The sequence below is a fragment of the Chlorocebus sabaeus genome, chromosome X (assembly GCF_047675955.1).
Source record: "Chlorocebus sabaeus isolate Y175 chromosome X, mChlSab1.0.hap1, whole genome shotgun sequence".
In the NCBI taxonomy this organism is placed as follows: domain Eukaryota; kingdom Metazoa; phylum Chordata; class Mammalia; order Primates; family Cercopithecidae; genus Chlorocebus; species Chlorocebus sabaeus.
In genome coordinates this window covers 89355943-89377677 of record NC_132933.1, presented here as the reverse complement: position 1 = coordinate 89377677, position 21735 = coordinate 89355943, and the positions used below count along the sequence as shown (strand labels likewise).

The following is a 21735-nucleotide window of genomic DNA, read 5'->3' as shown; positions in this document are numbered from 1 at the left end:
ATCTCTCATGCACCCCAGAATAAGGGCTGCAACCATAGTGCTGAGAAGCAGATAGGCTTAGGGTCTTACCTCTGCTACACCAGGAGGCAAAGCCCACTGGCCTATGGTACCAGTGAAGCCATCCCATCACCACTTCACTACTTTAGCCAGTTGTAGTGCTGCATTTCTCTGAGAGGGAACTCCCAGAGGTAACAGACAAGTCCTTGGCCATTGCAGTTGCTGTGGTAACCACCCTTGCTTCCCCTAGGCTACAGAAGGAATGAACATCTTAATTGCTTTCATGTGCTTACTGCATGCTACAGTTACCCTATGCAGAGGAGGCCAGACTCTCTTCTGTGGAAACTCCTGACTCCCCTGTTCTTCTCCAGGCAGGGCTCTCTGGCTTGAGTTTGCAGCACAGCCACCCCACCTTCAGCTGATCATCACAGATCCTGCAGCAGGTTCTGTAGTTCTTTGGGGTGGAGTTCCCAGAGTCAACTGACAGCTCCTCTGCCATGACACCTTGCCCTTGCTGCCCTTGGGCTGGGGGCATAACAAAGAGTCTGATTGTTTTGCTTGCACCTTCAGTACATGGCTCTAAGGAGAGGAGGTGAGACTGTCTTTCCCAGGAGCCCCTTTCCCCTCTGCTCTTCACCAGGCAGGGCCCCCCAGCTTGGGACCAGAACACAGCTTTCCCCTCCCTGGGTAATTACTCCAATCAGCTGTGGCTCTGGATTTCTCTGGGATGGAGCCACCCCCACTCAAGTCACCTGACAGGCACTCTGCCAGTGCCACCACCATAGACCCCACCACAGTTGCCCCAAGCTGGGGAGGCAACAAAAACTCCTGAGCTCACCCCAGGGCTGCAGTTCCCAGCTTGGGAGTGTGGAGCTGAAATATGTCTTTGGTACTCAAGTGAATAGAGGAGCCCACAATGTCAGATCATGGATAGGAGTGAGTTGTATGGACACATGGGCTGCCATAGGAGTGGGGCTTGCCTTCTTCCATAAGGGCAGCCCAGAAAAGGTGGGGCCTATAACCATGCTGTGGACTCTGCTTGAGGGATCCCCACAGCCTGGAATACCTAACAAAAGAAACATGGTCTCAGTGCCAGTGATTGGAGGGTGCACTCTCAAAGCCCAGTAGTGTGCCTGGAGAGGAGGTTACCTCTCCCACCACTGCACCAAATACCAGAGCTGAAAACACTATGAAATACAAAGGAGCCATGCAGCTGAGTAAGAGCCTATCTGTTACCAAAAGGGGTCTCGATCCAGACCCCAAGAGAGGGTTCTTGGATCTCAGGCAAGAAAGACTTCAAGGTGAATCCATAAAGTGAAAGCAAATTTATTAAGAAAGTAAAGGAATAAAGAATGGCTACTCCATAGGCACAGCAGCAGCATGGGTTGCTCAACTAAGTATACTTACAGTTATTTCTTGATTATATGCTAAACAGGGGGTGGATTACTCATGAGTTTTCAGGGAAAGAGGTGGCCAATTCCTGGAACTGAGGGTTTCTCCTCTTTTTAGAGAATATAGGCTAACTTCCTAACATTGCCATGACATTTGTAAACTGTCATGGCACTGGTGGGAGTGTCTTTTAGCATGCTACCGCATTATAATCAACATATAATGAGCAGTGAGGATGATCAGAGTCACTTAAGGAGTGTTAAACATGGAATCAAAGGAATGACATCTGCTACCACAAAAACACACTTAAGCACATAAAGCAAACATTATGAAGCAACCATACAATCAAGTCTACATAACAACCAGCTAACACAATGATAGGATCAAAATCTCACAAACCAGTACTAACCCAGAATAATAAATGGCTAAACACCCCACTTAAAAGATGTAGAGTGGTGAGCTGGATAAAAGACAGGATGCAACCATCTCTTAGTTTCAAGAGCCCAATCTCACATGTAATGACACAACGAGACTGAAAAAAAAAAAAAAAAAAAAAAAAAAAGGGGTGAAGAAGACGGACCATGAAAAAAAAAAAAAGGAGTTACTATTATTGTGTCAGATAAACATATTTTAAAACAATAAAAAATAAAGCAAAGAAGGAAATGCATAATGTTAAGGGGTACAATCCAACAAGAAGACTTATCTGTCCTAAATATATATTCACCCAACATTTGAGAACTGAGATTTACAAAGCAAGTTCTTTTTGGTCTACAAAAATACTTAGAAAACCACACAGCAGTAGTGGAAGAAATCAACACCGCACTGACAGTATAAGACAGAGGTCATCAAGGTATAAAACTAACAAAGAACTCTAGATTTAAGCTTCACACATGACTCATTGGACCTAATAGACATCTGCAGAACACTCCACCCAACAAACACAGAATATACATCCTTTTCATCTTCTCACAGAACATATTCTAAGACCAATCACATGCTTGGTCACAGAGCAAGTCTCAATACATTAAAAAAAAAAAAACTGAAATCATACCAAGCACAATCTCAGACAAGGTACAATAAAAATAGAAATCAAGCCATCTCAGGGGTGGTGCCCAAGATGGCCGAATAGGAACAGCTCCAGCCTCCAGCTCGCAGCATGAGCGACACAGAAGATGGGTGATTTCTGTATTTTCAACTGAGGTACGGGGTTCATCTCACTGGGCCATGTCTGACAGTTGCTGGTCTGCGGGTGCAGCCCGACCAGCGAGAGGTGAAGGAGGGCGAGGCATCTCCTCACCTGGGAAGCACAAGGGGGAAGGGAATTCCTTTTCCTAGCCAAGGGAAATTGAGACAAACAACACCTGGAAAATCGGGTAACTACCACCCTAATACTGTGCTTTACCAAGAGTCTTCGCAAACAGTATACCAGGAGATTATATCCCACACCTGACCCAGAGGGTCCCACGGCCATGGAGCCTCCCTCATTACCAGCACAGCAGTTGGAGATCTAACTGCAAGGTGGCAGTGAGGCTGGGGAGGGGCCCCTGCCATTGCTGAGGCTTAAATAGATAAACAAAGCCACCAGGAAGCTCGAATTGGGTGGAGCTCACCACATCTCAAGGAGGCCTCCCTGCCTCTGTAGACTCCACCACTGGGGATAGGGCATAGCTAAACAAAAAGCAGCAGAAACCTCTGCAGATGTAAAAGTCCCTGTCTGACAGCTTTGAAGAGAGCAGTGGTTCTCCCAGCATGGAGGCTGAGATCTGAGAACGGACAGATTGCCTGCTCAAGTGGGTCTCTGACCCCTGAGTAGCCAAACTGACAGACATCCCCGACTACGTGCAGACCGACACATCACACCTCACACGGCTGGGTATACCCTGAGACGAAGCTTCCAGAGCAAGAATCAGACAGCAACACTCGCTGTTCAGCAATATTCTATCTTCTGCAGCCTCCGCTGCTGATATCCAGGAAAACAGTGTCTGGAGTGGACCTCAAGAAAACTCCAACAAACCTGCAGCTGAGGGTCCTGACTGTTAGAAGGAAAACTAACAAATAGAAAAGACACCCACACCAAAACCCCATCAGTAGGTCACCATCATCAAAGACCAAAGGCAGATAAAACCACAAAGATGGGGAAAAAGCAGTGCAGTAAAGCTGGAAATTCAAAAAATAAGAGTGCATCTCCCCCTCCAAAGACATGCAGCTCATCGCCAGCAACGGAACAAAGCTGGATGGAGAATGACTTTGATGAGTTGAGAGAAGACTGCTTCAGTTGATCAAACTTCTCAGAGCTAAAGGAGGAACTATGTAACCACTGCAAAGAACTAAAAACCTTGAAAAAAGAATAGATGAATGGACAACTAGAATAATCAATGCAGAGAAGACCTTAAAAGAACTGAGAGAGATGAAAACCATGACACGAGAAGTACATGACAAATGCAGAAGCTTCAGTAACTGACTTGATCAAATCGAAGAAAGATTATCAGTGATTGAAGATCAAATGAATAAAATGAAACACGAAGAGAAATGTAGAGAGAAAAAAGCAAAAAGAAATGAACAAAGTCTCCAAGAAATACGGGATTATGTAAAAAGACCAAATCTATGTCTGATTGGTGTTCCTGAAATTGACGGGGAAAATGGAACCAAGTTAGAAAACACTCTGCAGGATATCATCCAGGAGAACTTCCCCAACCTAGCAAGGCAGGCCAACATTCAAATTCAGGAAATACAGAGAATACCACAAAGATACTCCTCGAGAAGAGCAACTCCAAGACACATAATTGTCAGATACACCAAAGTTGAAATGAAGGAAACACTGTTAAGGGCAGACAGAGAGAAAGGTTGGGTTACCCAGAAAGGGATGCCCATCACTCTAACAGTAGATCTCTTGGCAGAAACTTTCCAAGCCAGAAGAGAGTGGGAGCCAATATTCAACATTCCTAAAGAAAAGAATTTTCAACACAGAATTTCATACCCAGCCAAACTAAGCTTCATACGTGAAGGAGAAATAAAATCCTTCACAGACAAGCAAATGTTTACAGATTTTGTCACCACCAGGCCTGCCCTACAAGAGATCCTAAAGGAAGCACTAAACATGTAAAGGAACAACAGGTATCAGCCATTGCAAAAAGATGCAATAAAGCCCATTGATGCTAGGAAGAAACTGCATCAACTAATGAGCAAAATAACCAGCTAATATCATAATGACAGGATCAAGTTCACACATATCAATATTAACCATAAATGTAAATGGACTAGTGGTCCAATTAAAAGACACAGACTGGCAAATAGGATAAAGAGTCAAGATCCATCAGTTTGCTGTATTCAGGAGACCCATTTCACATGCAGAGACACACATAGGTTCAAAATTAAGGGAGGGAGGAAGATCTACCAAGCAAATGGAGAACAAAGAAAAGCAGGGGTTGCAATAGTAGTCTCTGATAAAACAGACTTTAAACCTTCAAAGATCAAAAGAGACAAAGAAGGCCATTACATAATGGTAAAGGGATCAATTAATCAGGAAGAGCTAACTATCCTAAATATATATACACCCAATACAGGAGCACCCAGATTCATAAAGCAAGTCCTTAGAGACTTACAAAGAGACTTAGACTCCCATACAATATTAACGGAAGACTTTAACACCCCATTGTCAACATTAGACAGATCAACGAGACAGAAAGTTAACAAGGATATCCAGGAATTGAAGTCAACTCTGCACCAAGTGGACCTAATAGACATCTACCGAACTCTCCACCCCAAATCAACAGAATATACATTCTTCTCAGCACCACATCACACTTATTCCAAAATTGACCACATAGTTGGAAGAAAAGCTCTCCTCAGCAAATATAAAAGAAGAGAAATTATAGCAAACTGTCTCTCAGACCACAGTGCAATCAAACTAGAACTCAGGACTAAGAAACTCAATGAAAACCACTCAACTACATGGAAACTGAATAACCTGCTCCTGAACGACTACTCGGTATAAAGAAATGAAGGCAGAAATAAAGATGTTCTCTGAAACCAATGAGAACAAAGATACAACATACCAGATTCTCTGGGACACATTTAAAGCAGTGTGTAGAGGGAAATTTATAGCACCAAATGCCCACAAGAGAAAGCAGGAAAGATGTAAAATTGACACCCTAACATCACAATTAACAGAACTAGAGAAGCAAGAGCAAACACATTCAAAAGCTAGCAGAAGGCAAGAAATAACTAAGATCAGAGCAGAACTGAAGGAGATAGAGACACAAAAAGCCCTCCAAAAAATCAAGGAATCCAGCAGCTGGTTTTTTGAAAAGATCAACAAAATTGATAGACCACTAGCAAGACTAATAAAGAAGAAAAAAGAGAATAATCAAATAGATGCAATAAAAAATAATAAAGGTGATATCACTACCGACCCCAAAGAAATACAAACTACCATCAGAGAATACTATAAACACCTCTACGCAAATAAACTAGAAAATCTAGAAGAAATGGGTGAATTCCTGGACACATACACTCTCCCAAGACTAAATAAGGAAGAAATTGAATCCCCGAAGAGACCAACAATAGGCTCTGAAATTGAGGCAATAATTAATAGCCTACCAACTAAAAAAAGTCCAGGACCTGACAGATTCAAAGCCGAATTCTACCAGAGGTACAAGGAGGAGCTGGTACCATTCCTTCTGAAACTATTGCAATCAATAGAAAAAGAGGGAATCCTCCCTAACTCATTTTATGATACCAAAAGCCTGGCAGAGACACAACAAAAAAAAGAATTTTATACCAATATCCCTGATGAAAATTGATGCAAAAATCCTCAATAAACTACTAGCAAACCGAATCCAGCAGCACATCAAAAAGCTTATCCATCATGATCAAGTGGGCTTCATCCCTGGGATGCAAGGTTGGTTCAACATATGCAAATCAGTAAACATAATCCAGCATATAAACAGAACCAAAGACAAAAGTCTCATGATTATCTCAATAGATGCAGAAAAGGCCTTTGACAAAATTCAACAGCCCTTCATGCTAAAAACTCTCAATAAATTCAGTATTGATGGAACGTATCTCAAAACAATAAGCGATGTTTATGACAAATCCACAGTCAATATCATACTGAATGGGCAAAAACGGGAAGCATTCCCTTTGAAAACAGGCACAAGACAGGGATGTCCTCTCTCACCACTCCTATTCAACATAGTGTTGGAAGTTCTGGCTAGGGCAATCAGGCAAGAGAAAGAAATCAAGGGTATTCAGTTAGGAAAAGAAGAAGTCAAATTGTCCTTGTTGCGATAAGCAACTTCAGCAAAGTCTCAGGATACAAAATCAATGTGCAAAAATCACAAGCATTCTTATACATCACTAACAGACAAACAGAGAGTAAAATCATGAATAAACTCCCATTCACAATAGCTTCAAAGAGAATAAAATACCTAGGAATCCAACTTACAAGGGATGTAAAGGACCTCTTCAAGGAGAACTACAAACCACTGTTCACTGAAATAAAAGAGGACACAAAGAAATGGAAGAACATTCCATGCTCATTGATAGGAAGAATCAATAACGTGAAAATGGCCATACTGCCCAAGGTAATTTACAGATTCAATGCCATCCCCATTAAGCTATCAATGACTTTCTTCACAGAATTGGAAAAAACTGCTTTAAAGTTCATATGGAACAAAAAAGATCCCACATTGCCAAGACAATCCTAAGCCAAAAGAACAAAGCTGGAGGCATCACGCTACCTGACTTCAAACTATACTACAAGGCTATAGTAACCTAAACAGCATGGTACTGGTACCAAAACAGAGATATAGATCAATGGAACAGAACAGAGCCCTCAGAAATAATACCACACATCTACAGCCATCTGATCTTTGACAAACCTGAGAAAAACAAGAAATGGGGAAAGGATTCCCTATTTGTTAAATGGTGCTGGGAAAATTGGCTAGTCATAAGCAGAAAGCTGAAACTGGATCCTTTCCTTACTCCTTACATGAAAATTAATTCAAGATGGATTAGAGACTTCAATGTTAGACCTAAAACCATAAAAACCCTACAAGAAAACCTAGGAAATACCATTCAGGACATAGGCATGGGTAAGGTCTTCATGTTGAAAACACCAAAAGCAATGGCAACAAAAGCCAAAATTGACAAATGGGATCTCATTAAACTAAAGAGCTTCTGCACAGCAAAAGAAACTACCATCAGAGTGAACAGGCAACCTACAGAATGGGAGAAAATTTTTGCAATTTACTCATTTGACAAAGGGCTAATATCCAGAACCTACAAAGAACTCACACAAATTTACAAGAAAAAAATCAAACAACCCCATCAAAAAGTGGGCAAAGGATATGAACAGACATTTCTCAAAAGAAGACATTTATGCAGCCAAGAGTCACATGAAAAAATGCTCATCATCACTGACCATCAGAGAAATGCAAATCAAAACCACAAGGAGATACAATCTCACACCAGTTAGAATGGTAATCATTAAAAAGTCAGGAAACAACAGGTGCTGGAGAGGATGTGGAGAAATAGGAACACTTTTACACTGTTGGTGGGACTGTAAACTAGTTCAACCATTGTGGAAAACAGTGTGGCGATTCCTCAAGGATCTAGAACTATAAATACCATTTGACCCAGCCATCCCATTACTGGGTATATACCCAAAGGATTATAAGTCATGCTGCTACAAAGACACATGCACATGTATGCTTATTGTGGCGCTATTCACAATAGCAAAGACTTGGAATCAACCCAAATGTCCTTCAGTGACAGACTGGATTAAGAAAATGTGGCACATATACACCATGGAATACTATGCAGCCATAAAAAAGGATGAGTTCATGTCCTTTGTAGGGATATGGATGCAGCTGGAAACCATCATTCTCAGCAAACTATCGCAAGAACAGAAAACTAAATACCACATGTTCTCACTCATAGGTGGGAATTGAACAATGAGATCACTTGGACACAGGAAGGGGAACATCACACACCGGGTCCTATTGTGGGGAGGGGGGAGGGGGGAGGAATAGCATTAGGAGATATACCTAATGTAAATGACGAGTTAATGGGTGCAGCACACCAACATGGCACATGTATACATATGTAACAAACCTGCATGTTGTGCACATGTACCCTAGATCTTAAAGTACAATTAAAAAAAAAATAGAAATCAGTATCCAGAAGGTCTCTCAAAACTACACAAACACATAGAAATTAAGCAACTTCTAAATAATTGCTGGGTAAACATCAAAATTAAGGCAGAAATTAAATTCTTTGAAATCAATGAAAATAGGGAAACAATTTACAAAAATCTCTGATATGCAGCTAAAGCAGCATTAAGAGGAATATTTATAGTGCTAAGCACATTCATCAAGAAGTTAAAAATATCCCGAATTAAAAGTCTAACTTTGAACCTATAGAAATTTTTAAAAACCAAAAGGTAAAAGTAGAAAATAACCAAAATTAGAGAACTGAATGCAATTGAGATGCAAAAATAAACATAAAAATCAAAGAAATCAAGAGTTGGTTCTTATAAAAAGAAAAACAAGATGATATACCACTGGTTAGATTAACAGAGAAAAAAGAAAAGATCCACATAGGTACAATTGGAAATGACAAAGATGGCATTACAACTAGTCACAGAGAAGTACAAAAGATCTTCAGAGAATATTATGAATAACTCTATGCACACAAGTTAAACAATGTGGAAGAAACGCACAAATTTCTGACAGCACGCAATTTTCAAATATTGAATCAGGAATTAGTAGAAACCCTTAACAGACCAATATAGAGCTCTGAAATAGAATCAGGAACAAAAAAACCTACCAACCAAATAAAACCCTGGACCAGAAGGAATCACAGCTGAATTCTTAGAGAAGTACAAACAACTGATGCCAGTTGTACTGAAACTATTCCAAAATCTTGAGGAGGAGGGACTCCTCCTTAACTCATTCTATGAAGCCAGCATCAACTTAATATCAAGATCATGGAAAAACAGTGGAAAAAGAAAACTTCAGGTTAACATCATTGATAAATATACACATGAAAATTCTCAAAAAAAAAAAAAAATGAGTGACAAACTGAATTTAGGGGCACATTAAAAAGTTAATTCACCATAATCAAGTAGGCTTTATTTTGGGATGGAAGGCTGGTTTAACACATGCAAACCAATAAATTCAGTTCACTACATAAATAGAATTTAAACAAAAACCGAATGATTATCTCAGAAGATGCAGGAGAAGCTTTTGATAAAAACTAACTTCACCTAATAATAAAAAGCCTCAGCAGACTAAGCATTGAAAGGAAATACCTCAAAATAATAAAAGTCACCTATGAAATCCCACAGCCAAAGTCATACTTAATGGTCAAAAGCTGGAACCATTCATTTCCCTTGAAAACTGAAACAAGACATGGATGTCCCCTCTCCCAATTTCTATTCAACACAGTACTGAAAGTCCTAGCCAGAGCAATTAGGCAAGAGGGGAAAAAAGACATCCAAGTAGTAAAAGAAGTCAAAGTATCTCCCTTGCTTGACAATATAATTCTGTATCTTAAAAAGCCCCAAAGGCTCTATCAAAAGGCTAGTAGAACCAATAAGTGATTTTAGTGAAGTTTTGCGATTTAAAAAATCAGTGTAGAAAAATCAGTAGCATTTCTATATACCAGTAATGTCTAGGCTGAGAGCTAAATAAGAAATACCATTTTATTTACACTAGCTACAAAGAATAATTAAATACTTAGGTATATAGCTAACCAAGAAGGTGAAAGATCTCTACAAAGAGAACTACAAAACACTGCTGAAACAAATCAGAGATGACACAAATACACTTAAAAAATTCCATGCCAATGGATTGGAAGAATCAATATTACTAAAATGGCAAGACTGACCAAAGAAATTTACAGATTCTGTGATATTCCTATCCAACTATCAACATCATTCTTTATAGAAATAGAAAAAAAAAAAAGATTCTAAAAGTTATAAGGAACCGAAAAAGTGTTTGAACAGCCAAAGCCATCCTAAGCAAAAAGAACAAAGTTGGAGGAATCACACTACCCAACTTCAAACTACACTGCAAAGTTATTATAACCCAAACAGCATGGTATTAGTACAAAATCAGACACATAGACCAATGGAAGGCAATAGAAACCTCAGAAATAAAAGCCACAGGCAGGAGATAGAAGTTGGGTCCTACTTTGTATCATATACAAAAAATTAATTCAAAATGGTTCAAAAATTTAAATGTAAGTCCTCAAACTACAAAATTGCTAGAAAACAACCTAGGAAATACTCTTCTTAACATTGGCTTTAAAAAAGAACAAAGCTGAAGGTATCACACTACCTGACTTCAAACTATACTACAAGGCTACAGTAACCAAAACAGCATGGTACTGGTACAAGAACAGACACATAGACCAATGGAACAAAACAGAGAACTCAGAAATAAGACTGCACACCTGCAGCCATCTGATCTTGTACAAACTTGACAAAAACAACCAATGAGGAAAGGATTCTCTATTTAATAAATTGTGCTGAAGAACTAGCTAGCCATTGGCAGAAAATTGAAACTGGACCCCTTTATTACACCATATACAAAAATTAACTCAAGATAGATTAAAGACTTAAATGTAAAACCAAAAACAATAAACACTCTAGAAAAAAATCTAGGCAATACCATTCAAGATTCATGACAAAAACACCAAAAGCAATTGCAACAAAAGAAAAATTTGACAAATGGAATCTAAATAAACTAAAGTGGTTCTGCACAACAAAAGAAACTATCAGCATGAACAGGCAACCTACACAATGAGAGAGAATTCTTACAATCTATGCATCTGACAAAGGTCTAATATCCAGAGTTTAAGAGGAGCTTAAACAAATTTACAAGAAAAAGACAATCCCATTAAATAGTGGGCTAAGGATATGAGCAGATGCTTCTCAAAAGATGTTCGGCCGGGCATGGTGGCTCACACCTGTGATCCCAGCACTTTGGGAGGCCGAGGCGAGCGGATCACGAGGTCAGGAGATCGAGATCATCCTGACTAACACCATGAAACCTCGTCTCTACTAAAAATACAAAAAATTAGCCAGGCGTGGTGGCAGGTGCCTGTAGTCCCAGCTACTCTGAAGGCTGAGGCAGGAGAATGGCATGAACCCAGGAGGCAGAGCTTGCAGTGAGCCGAGATCACGCCACTGCACTCCAGCCTGGGCGACAAAGCGAGACTCTGTCTCCAAAAAAAAAAAAGAAGATGTTCATGTGGCCAACAAATGTGAAAAAAAGCTCAACATCACTGATCATTAGAAAAATGCCAATCAAAACACAATGAGATACTACCTCCTGCCAGTCAGAATGGTAGTTATTAAAAAGTCAAGAAACCACAGATGCTGGTGAGGCTGCAGAGAAAAAGTAATACTTTTACACTGTTGGTGACAGTATGAATTTTTTCAACCATTATGGAAGATAGATCTAGAAGCAGAAATACCATTTGACCCAGCAATCCATTACTGAGTATATACCTAAAGGAATATAAATCATTCTATTATGAAGATACATGCATGTATGTTCATTTCAGCACTATTCCCAATAGCAAAGACATGGACTCAACCCAAATGTCCATCAACGAGAGACTGGCTAAAGAACATGTGGTACATATACACTATGGAATACTATATAGCCATAAAAAGTAATGAAATCATGTCCTTTGCAGGGACATGGATGGAGCTAGAAGTTTTATCCTCAGCAAACTAATCCAGGAACAGAAAACCAGACACCACATGTTCTCACTTATAAGTGGGAACTGAATGATGAGAACACATGAACACATGGGGGGAACAACACACACTGGGGCCTGTTGGGTGTTGGGGGGATGAATTGCATCAGAAAGAATAGCTAGTGGGTGCTGGGATTAATACCTAGGTGATGAGTTGATCTGTGCAGCAGACCACCATGGCACGTGTACCTTGTAACTTAAAAGTTGATGAAAAAAACAAGAAAAATTTGCAGATTCTATAAAACTGACTAAAAATAGATGCTATTACACGATATACTCATGTAACAACCTGCACCTGTACCCACATATTTAAAATGAAAGTTAAAATTAAAAAACAAAATAGGCTTTGACAAAAAAATTTTGCCCAAGCCCCCAAAAGCAATTGCATCAAAAACAGAAAACAGACAAGTGAGAACTAATTAAATTAAAGAGCTTCTACACAGCAAAAGAAACTATCCAGAGTAAATAGACAGCATAGAGAATGAAAGGAAATATTCACAAACTATGCATTCCTACAAAGGCCTATTGCCCAGAATCTACAGATAACAGATCAACAAGAAAAGACAAACAACTCCATTAAAAATTGAAGTTGACATGAACAGACACTTCTCAAAAGAAGACATACAAGCAGCTATAAACTTATCAAAAAATTCTCAATATCACTAATCATCAGAGAAATGCAAATAAAAACCAAAATGAGACACCGTCTCACACCAGTCAAATGGCCATTAGAAAAAGTCAAAAAGCAACAAGATGTTCATGAAGCTGGATATGAAATGAAATGCTTTTACACTGTTGGTGACAATGTAAATTAGTTCAGACACTTTGGATAGCAGTTTGGAGATTTCTCAAGAAAATTAAAACAGAATTATCATCTGATCCAGAAATTCCATTACTAAGTATATACCCAAAGAAAAATAAATCATTACACCAAAAGGACACATGTACTTGCTTGATTGCTACACTATCCACAATAGCAGAGACATGGGATGAACCTAGGTGTCCATCAGTGTTCAATTGAATAAAGCAAATGTGGTACACACGCACCATGGAATATTATGCATCAGTAACAACAAATGAAATCATGTCATTTGCAGCAACACAGAGGGAGGTGGAAGCCATAAGCAAACTAACACAGGTGCAGAAAACTAAACACTACATGTTCTCATTTATAAGTGAAAGTTACAGATAAAGCACACATGTACATAAACATGAGAAAAATAGACATTGTAGACTACTAGAAGTGGGATAGAGGAAAGGGGATGTGGGTTGAAAAACTACCTATTGTGTACTATGCTCACTACCTGGGTACAATACACTTATGTCACAAATCTTTATATGTAGCCCCTGTATCCTACATAAAAGTTAAACTTATTTTTTAAATGAGATAAAAAAAATCTAAGCATTAACATAAAAATTATGGAAAATAGAGGAAACCAACAAAAAGCAAGCAAAAAAAGAAAATTATATAAATTACTCCAAAAAATTATTAAATAGAGATCATAGAAACATTGAAATTGATCAAACTTAAAGTAGGCTCTTTGAAAATATCTACAAAATTGACAATACATTAGCTAGACTAAGAAGAAAAATAAAGAAATTATGAAAGTTAGAAATCAAAGGAGATATTACCATGGGCCCTTCAGAAATTAAAAGTGTAAGGGAATAAATACTATGGGCAACTTTATGCCAATAAACTAAACAACTTTGATAAAATAGGCTAACTTCTACAAAATTACTACTGTACCCCAAATGACTCAGGAATTAACATAAAATAATAACAGAGATAAAACAGACATTTTCTTAGATATTAAAAATCTCAGCCCAAAGAAAAGTCAGAGACTGTATGTTTTCACTGGTAGCTTTTATGAAATATGTAAAGAAACAATTCCATTACTCAACAAACTTTTTTCAGAAATACACGAGTACAGAATATTTCTCAACTCTTTTTAGGAGGCCAATATCATCCTGACACCAAAGCCAGACTAAGGCATGTCAAAGAAGAACAACTACACGTCAATATCCTTCATTAATAGAGATGCAGCAATATTTAACAAAATACAACAGTGTTTAAAGAAAATAACACATCAGTATATACAGGGAATTAAATGTAACAGTATATATGAATGGTTGCATTAATTGCCTCATATTTAATTAATAAAGCACAACACCTTAATACTACACAGCAAAAATATTAAAGAGCATCTTAATAGATGCAAAGAAGACATAAGACAAAATACAGTGTCCATTCATTATAAAATCCCTTAGCAAGCTTAGAATATCAGGAAAGTCTCTCTACTTGATAAAAGACATTAATAAACAGCACATGAAGTATTATATTAAATGGTTGTCAGTAAATTTTCTATGCTATAACTGAATACCTACGACTTGGTAATTTATAAAGAAAATAAGTTCATTTAGCTTATGGTTCTAGAGGCTGGGAACTCCAAGAGCCATGGTGCTGATATCTGATGAGGGTCTTTCAGCTGTGTTGTGATATGGTGAAGGGCATCACATGGAAAGAGAACAAGAATGTCTATATCAGTTCAGTTTCTCTTTCTGTTTTCACAAAGGCACCAGTTCCATCATGAAGGCCTCACCCTGACAACTGTATTTAATACTAATTACTTCCCAAAGGATCTACCTCCAATCAATATATGGATGTGAGGGTCAAGTTTCCATCACAGGATATTTATGACACATTTAAGCCATTGCGTTCTATCCCATCCCTCAATATTTATGTCCTTCTCGCATGCAAAATACACTCATTCTGTATCAATAGCCCCAAAGTCTTAACTCTTTCTAGCACCAACTCAAAAATCCTAAGTTCAGAGTCTCATCTGAATCAGGTATGAGTGAGACTCAATTCACAATTCATCTTGAGGTAAATTTCTTCCAATTGTTAGCCTGTGAAATTAAACAAGTTATCTATTTCAAAAATAAAATGGTGGGACAGACATATGACATATTCCTATTCCAAAAAGGAAAATGGGCAAAGTGAAAATAGTTACAAGTCTCAAGTAAGTCCAAACCCCAAAAGGAAAAAAACATATTCAGTCTTAAAAGCCAAAGAATAATCTCCTTTGACCTCACACATACATCCTGTGCACACTGGTGTGGGTGTTGTGACCTCAAGGCCTTAAGGAAGCCCCACACAAACCACGTTGCTGGACTCACCCCACAATTAAGCTCTCCTGAGTTGGCTTTGTACATTAATAGCTCCGTAATTCTGGGGTCTTTGTGGTGGTGCTGCTCCCAAGGCTCTATTAGGCATTATCCTCGTGCGGACTCTGCAATGGCCTTGCTCCCATAGATGCCCTAGGCACTGACTTGGTGAAGGCTCTCTGTGGTGTCTTTGCTTTTGTGACATCTCTTCCTTGCTCCTCAGGCTGTCTGTGACATCCTTTGAAATCGAAATGAAGAAATTCATCCCCCGACAGTTTTTGCATTCTGCATATCTTCAGTATTAGCACCACATAGATGCTGCCAAAGTTTATGACTTGCACCTTCCAGAGTAGCAGGCCACACCACCTGAGGCCATTTGAGTCATAGCTGGGGTGGCTGAACACTGCTGCACTTCTGAAATGCTGGGAGCAGATACCTGAGGCAACTAAAAGCAGGGACCCATCCCCTAAATAAATTCTGCCCTCCTAGAGCTCTGGGCCTGTGATGGGAGGGGCCACATCACATATCTCTGAAATACCTTAGGGTTTTCGGCCACTATTCTGATGAATAGCCCCTGGCTTTATTCTATCCACACTAATCTTATCAATAGGTCACTTGGTTACACTCTTGGTTTCCTCTACTAAAAATGCTCTTTCATTCTCCACCATATGACTAGGCTGCAAATTTTCTAATTCTTTCTATTATGTTTTCTTTTAAAATTATAAATTCTGTTTTTATATTATCTCCTTCCTCTCTTATTTTATATAAGCAGTTAAAAGTAGCCATACAGCGGACTGAATGCTTTGCTACTTAGATATTTATTTCACCAGATATGTTAGCTTCACTCTTTTTTCTGTCTTCTACAAATAAATAAGCGATGACACAAGCAAATGGAAAAATATTTCATGCTCATGGACAGGAAAAATCAATATTAAAATCGCCAAACTGCCTAATGCTATTTACAGATTCAATGCTATTCCTATCAAACTACAAATGACATTCTTCACAGAACTAGAAAAAAACTATTTTAAAATTCATATGGAACCAAAAAAGCTCAAGTAGCCAAGGCAATCTTAAGCAAATAGAACAAAGCTGGAGGTATCACATTACCCAACTTCAAATTATACTATGGGGCTACACTAGCCAAAACAGCATGGTAGTGGTACAGAAACAGACACATAGACCAATGAAACAGAACAGAGAGCTGAGAAATAAGCCCACACCTGCAACCACCTGATCTTTGACAAAGATGACAAAAAGAAGCAATGGGGAAATTACTCTATTCAATAAATGGTGCTGGAATGACTGGTTAGCCATATGCAGAAAATTGAAATTTGGCCCCTTCCTTATACCATATACAAAATTAAACTCAAGATGGATAAAAGACTTACATGTAAAATCCAAAAGTATAAAAACTTTGGAATACAACCTAGGCAGTGCTATTCTGGACACAGGCGCTAGCACATATTTCATGACTAAGACACCAACTGCGGCAAAAGCAGAAAAATGGGATCTATTTTAAGTAAAGGGCTTCTTCGGAGAAGAGTATCAGCAGAGTAAACAGACAACCTACAGAATCTGATAAAACATTTGCAAACTATGCAAACATTTGCAAACAATGCATAAAACATTTGCAAACATGTATGTAAACAAACAGGTTTACAAGAAAAAAACACAGAACCCCATTAAAAAGTGATCAAAAGACAGTTTCAAAAAGGACATACATGTGACCAACAAGCATGTGAAAAAAAAAGCTCAATATCACTAATCATTAGAAAAACACAAATCAAAACCACAATGATAGGCCATCTCATACTAGTCAGAATGGCTATTTTTTTTTTTTTTTTTTTTTTTTTTTACCACTGAAAGGCCAGTTAATGAAATTTTACTTATTTATTTTTAATCTCAATCGTTTTTGGGAAACAGGTGGTGTTTGGATACAAGAATAAGTTATTTACTGGTGATTTCTGAGATTTTGGTGCACCCATCAACCAAGTAGTGAACATTGTACCCAGTGTGTAGTCTTTTAGCCTTCTCACCCTTTTCCCTGAGTCCCCAAAGACCATTGTATCATTCTTATGGCTTTGTGTCCTCAAAGCTTAGTTCCCACTTATGAATGAGATCAATGTTTGGTTCTCCGTTCCTGAGCTACTTCACTGAGAATAATGGTCTCCAAGTTGCTGCTAATGCCATTATTTCATTCTTTTTATGGCTGAGTAGTATTCCATGGTGTGTATGTGTATGTGTGTATATTATATTTTATATAAATATATATACACATTTTCTTTATTTACTCATTGATTGATGGGCATTTGGATTGGTTCCATATTTTTACAATTTAGAAATGTGCTGCTATAAACATGCATGTGAAAATATCTTTTTTGAAAAGTGACTTCTTTTCCTCTGGATAGATACCCAGGAGTGGGACTGCTGGATCAAATTGTATCTCTACTTATAATTTTTTAAGGAGTCTTCACACTGTTTTCCACAGTGGTTTTACTAGTTTACATTCCCACCAGCAGTGTAAAAGTGTTCCCTTTTCACCACATCCACGTCAACATTTAATTTTTTTTATGCCCATTCTTGACGGAATTAGGTGGTATGGCATTGTGGTTTTGATTTGCATTTCCCTGATAATCAGTGATGTTGAGCATTTTTTGAATATGTTTGTTGGCCATTTGTAATCTTCTTTTGATAATTGTCTATTTATGTCCTTAGCACACTTTTTGATGAAATTTTTTTATCTTGCTGATTTGTTTGAGCTCCTTATAGATTCTGGATGTTCGTCCTTTGTCAGATGCATAGTTTGCAAAGATTTTCTCCACTCTGAGGGTTGCCTGTTTACTTTGTTGATTATTTCTTTAGCTGTGCCAAAGCTTTTAAGTTTAATTAAATCCCATCTATTTATGTTTGTTTGTGTTGCATTTGCTTTGGTGTTCTTGGTCATGAAGTCTTTGTCTAACCTAATGTCTAGAAGGATTTTTTCAATGTTATCTTCTAGAATTTTTATGGTTTTAGGTCTTACTTTTAAGTCTTCAATCCATCTTGAGTTGATTTTTTTATAAGGTGACAGGAGGATCCAGTTTTATTTTTCTACATGAGACTTGCCAATTACACCAGCACCATTTGTCAAATAGGGTGTCCTGTCTCACTTTATGTTTTTGTTTGCTTTGTCAAAGATCTGTTGGTTGTATATATTTGGCTATATTTCTGGGTTTTCTATTTTGTTCCATTGGTGCGTCTGCCTATTTTTCTACCAGTACCATGCTGTTTTGGTGACTACAGACTTGTACTATAATTTGAATCGTAATGTGATGCCTCCAGATTTTTTTCTTTGTCTTGCTTTGGCTGTGCAGGCTCTTTTTTGGTTCCATATGAATTTTAGGATTGAGTTTTCTAGTTCCGTGAAGAATGATGATCGTATTTTGGTGGGAGTTTAATGGAATTTGTAGACTGCTTTTGGAAGTATGATTATTTTCATAATATTGATTCTTCCCATCCATGAACATGGGATGTGTTTTCATTTGTTTGTGTTCTCTATGATTTCTTTCAGCAGTGTTATATAGTTTTCCTTGTAGAAGTCTTTCACCTTCTGGGTTAGGTATATTTCTAAGTATTTCCTTTTCTTTATTTTTTTGCAGCTATTGTAAAATAGATTGAGTTCTTGATTTGATTCTCACTTTGGTAGCTGTTGCTGTATAGCAGTGCTACTGATTTGTATACATTAATTTTGTATCCAGAAACTTGGATAAATTCATTTATCAGTTCTTGGAGCTTTTCGGATGAGTCTTTAGGATTTTCTAGGTATATGATAATATCATCAGTGAACAGTGACAAGTTGACTTCCTCTTTACTGATTTGGATGCCCTTTATTTCTTTCTCTTGTCTGACTGCTCTGGCTAGAATTTCCAGTACTCTGTTGAATAGAAGTGGTGAAAGTGGGTATCCTTGTCTTGATCCAATTCTCAGGGGGAATGCGTTCAACTTTTCTTTGTTCAGTATAATGTCGGCTGTGGGTTTGTCATAGATGGGTTATATTACCTTCAAGTATGTCCTTTCAATGCTGATTTTGCTGAGCATTTTAATTATAAATGGATGCTGAATTTTGTCAAATGTTTTTTCTTCATCTATTGAGATGATCATGTGATTTTTCTTTGTAATTATGTTTATATGGTTTATCACATTTATTAACTACTGTATGTTAAATCATCCCTGCATCCCTGGTATGAAACCAACTTGATCGTGGTGGATTATCTTTTTGATATGCTGTTGGATTTGGTTAGCTATATTTTGTTGAGAATGTTTACATCTATGTTCATCATGGATATTGATCTGTAGTTTTCTTTTTCTGTTATGTCATTTCCTGGTTTTTGTATTAGGGTGATATTGGCTTCATAGAATGATTGAGGGAGAATTTCCTCTTTATCTTTTGGAATAGTGTCAATAGAATTGGTACCAATTCTTCTTTGAATGTCTGATAGAATTCAGTTGTGAATCTGTCTGGTCCTGGACTTTTTGTTGGTGTGTTTTTATTACCATTTCAATCTTACTGCTTGTTATTGGTCAGTTCAGAGATTCTATTTCTTCCTGGTTTAATCTAGGAGGGTAGTATATTACCAGGATTTATCCATATCTTCTATATTTTCTAGTTTGTGTGCATAAAGGTGTTCATAGTAGCTTTTAAGGATCTTTGTATTTTTGTGGTATCAGTTGTAATATTTCCATTTTCACTTCTAATTGAGCTTATTTGGGCCTTCTCTCTTCTTGGTTAATCTCACTAATGATCTATCAATTTCATTTATCTTTCCAAGGAACCAGCTTTTTGTTTTGTTTTTTGTATATTTTAAATGAAATTGGAATTTCATTTCATTTAGTTCATTCCAATTTCATTCAGTTCTGCTCTGATCTTTGTTATTTCTTTCCTTCTGCTGGGTTTCGATTTGATTTATTCCTGTTTGTCTAGTTCCTTGAGTGGTACCGTAGATTGCCTATGTGTGCTCTTTCAGAATTTTTGATATAGGTATTTAAGGCTATGAATTTTCCTCTTCGTACCACGTTTGCTGTATCCCAGAGGTTTTGATTGGTTGTGTCACTATTATCATTCAGTTCTAACAATTTTTTAATTTCCATCTTAATTTCATTATTAACCCAATGATCATTCAGGAGCAGGTTATTTAATTTTCATGTATTTTCATGTTTTTGAGTGTTCCTTTTGGAGTTGATTTCCAGTTTTATTCCACTGGTGTCTGAAAGAGTACTTGATATAGTTTTAATTTTAATTTTTATTTTGTGGCCCATAATATGGTCTATCTTAGAGAATGTTCCATGTGCTGCTGAATGGAATGTATATTCTATAGTAGGTGGCTGAAATGTTCTGTAAATATCTGTTAAGTCTATTTGTTCCAAGGTATAGTTTAACTCCATTGCTTATTTGTTGATTTTCTGTCTTGATGAGCTATCTAGTGCTGTCAGTGGCCATACCACCCTGAACGCACTCAATCTCATCAGAATGGCTATTAGTAAAAAGTCAAAAAGAAAAAAAAAAAAAACCAGATTCTAGTGAGTTTGCAGAGAAACAGAAATGTGTATACACTCTTAGTGGGAGTCAGCCATTGTAGAGAGCAGCATGGCAATTTCTCAAAAAGCTGAAACCAGAACTATTACTTGTCATTGCAGTACTATTCACAATAGTAAAGACACGGATGCAACTTAAATGCCCATCTCTTGTAGACCAGATAAAGAAAATGTGTTACATAGACACCATGAAATACTATGCAGCCATAAAAACAATGAAATAATTTCCTTCACAGGAAAAGGAATGGAGCTGGAGGCCATGATTTTTAGCAAAGTAATCCAGAAACAGAAAACCAAATACCACGTGATTCCAATTATAAGTGAAAGGTAAATAATGAGAACGTAAGAACCCAAAGAGGGGAACAACAGATACTAGGGCCAACTTGAAGGAGGAGGGAGAGAATTAGGAAAAATAAACACTGGGCACTAGACTTAGTACCTGGGTAATAAAATAACCCTTATAGGATACACCCATGACATGAACTTACCTATATAGGAAACCGGTTCATGTACTTCTGAACCTAAAATAAAAAATTTAAAAATAGCAAACTAAACTCCACAACACATAAAAAGATCATCACCATAATCAAGTAAGATTCATTCCAGGGATGCAAGGATGTCCAACATGCATGAATCAATAAATGTGGTACATCATATTAAAATAATAAAGGACAAAAATTATATGATCATGCCAATAGATGCAGAAAAAGCATTTGACAACATTCATCCTTCTTCATGATAAAAAATTACTCAACATATTATGTATAGAAGAAATGTACATGAACATAATGTGAAGGCCATATACTACAAATTAACAGTAAATTTCATACTGAATGG

General features: G+C 37.6%; 1 long non-coding RNA gene across 1 annotated transcript in view; it reads left to right on the top strand.

Moving 5' to 3' along the window:
* The first annotated feature begins 387 nt into the window (after positions 1–387).
* LOC140710863 (uncharacterized) overlaps positions 388–21735 on the top strand; it is a 71509-nt gene continuing 50161 nt past the window's right edge. Inside the window, exon 1 of the long non-coding RNA XR_012091979.1 lies at positions 388–589. This is a non-coding gene — a long non-coding RNA (uncharacterized lncRNA). The remainder of the gene's footprint in view (positions 590–21735) is intronic.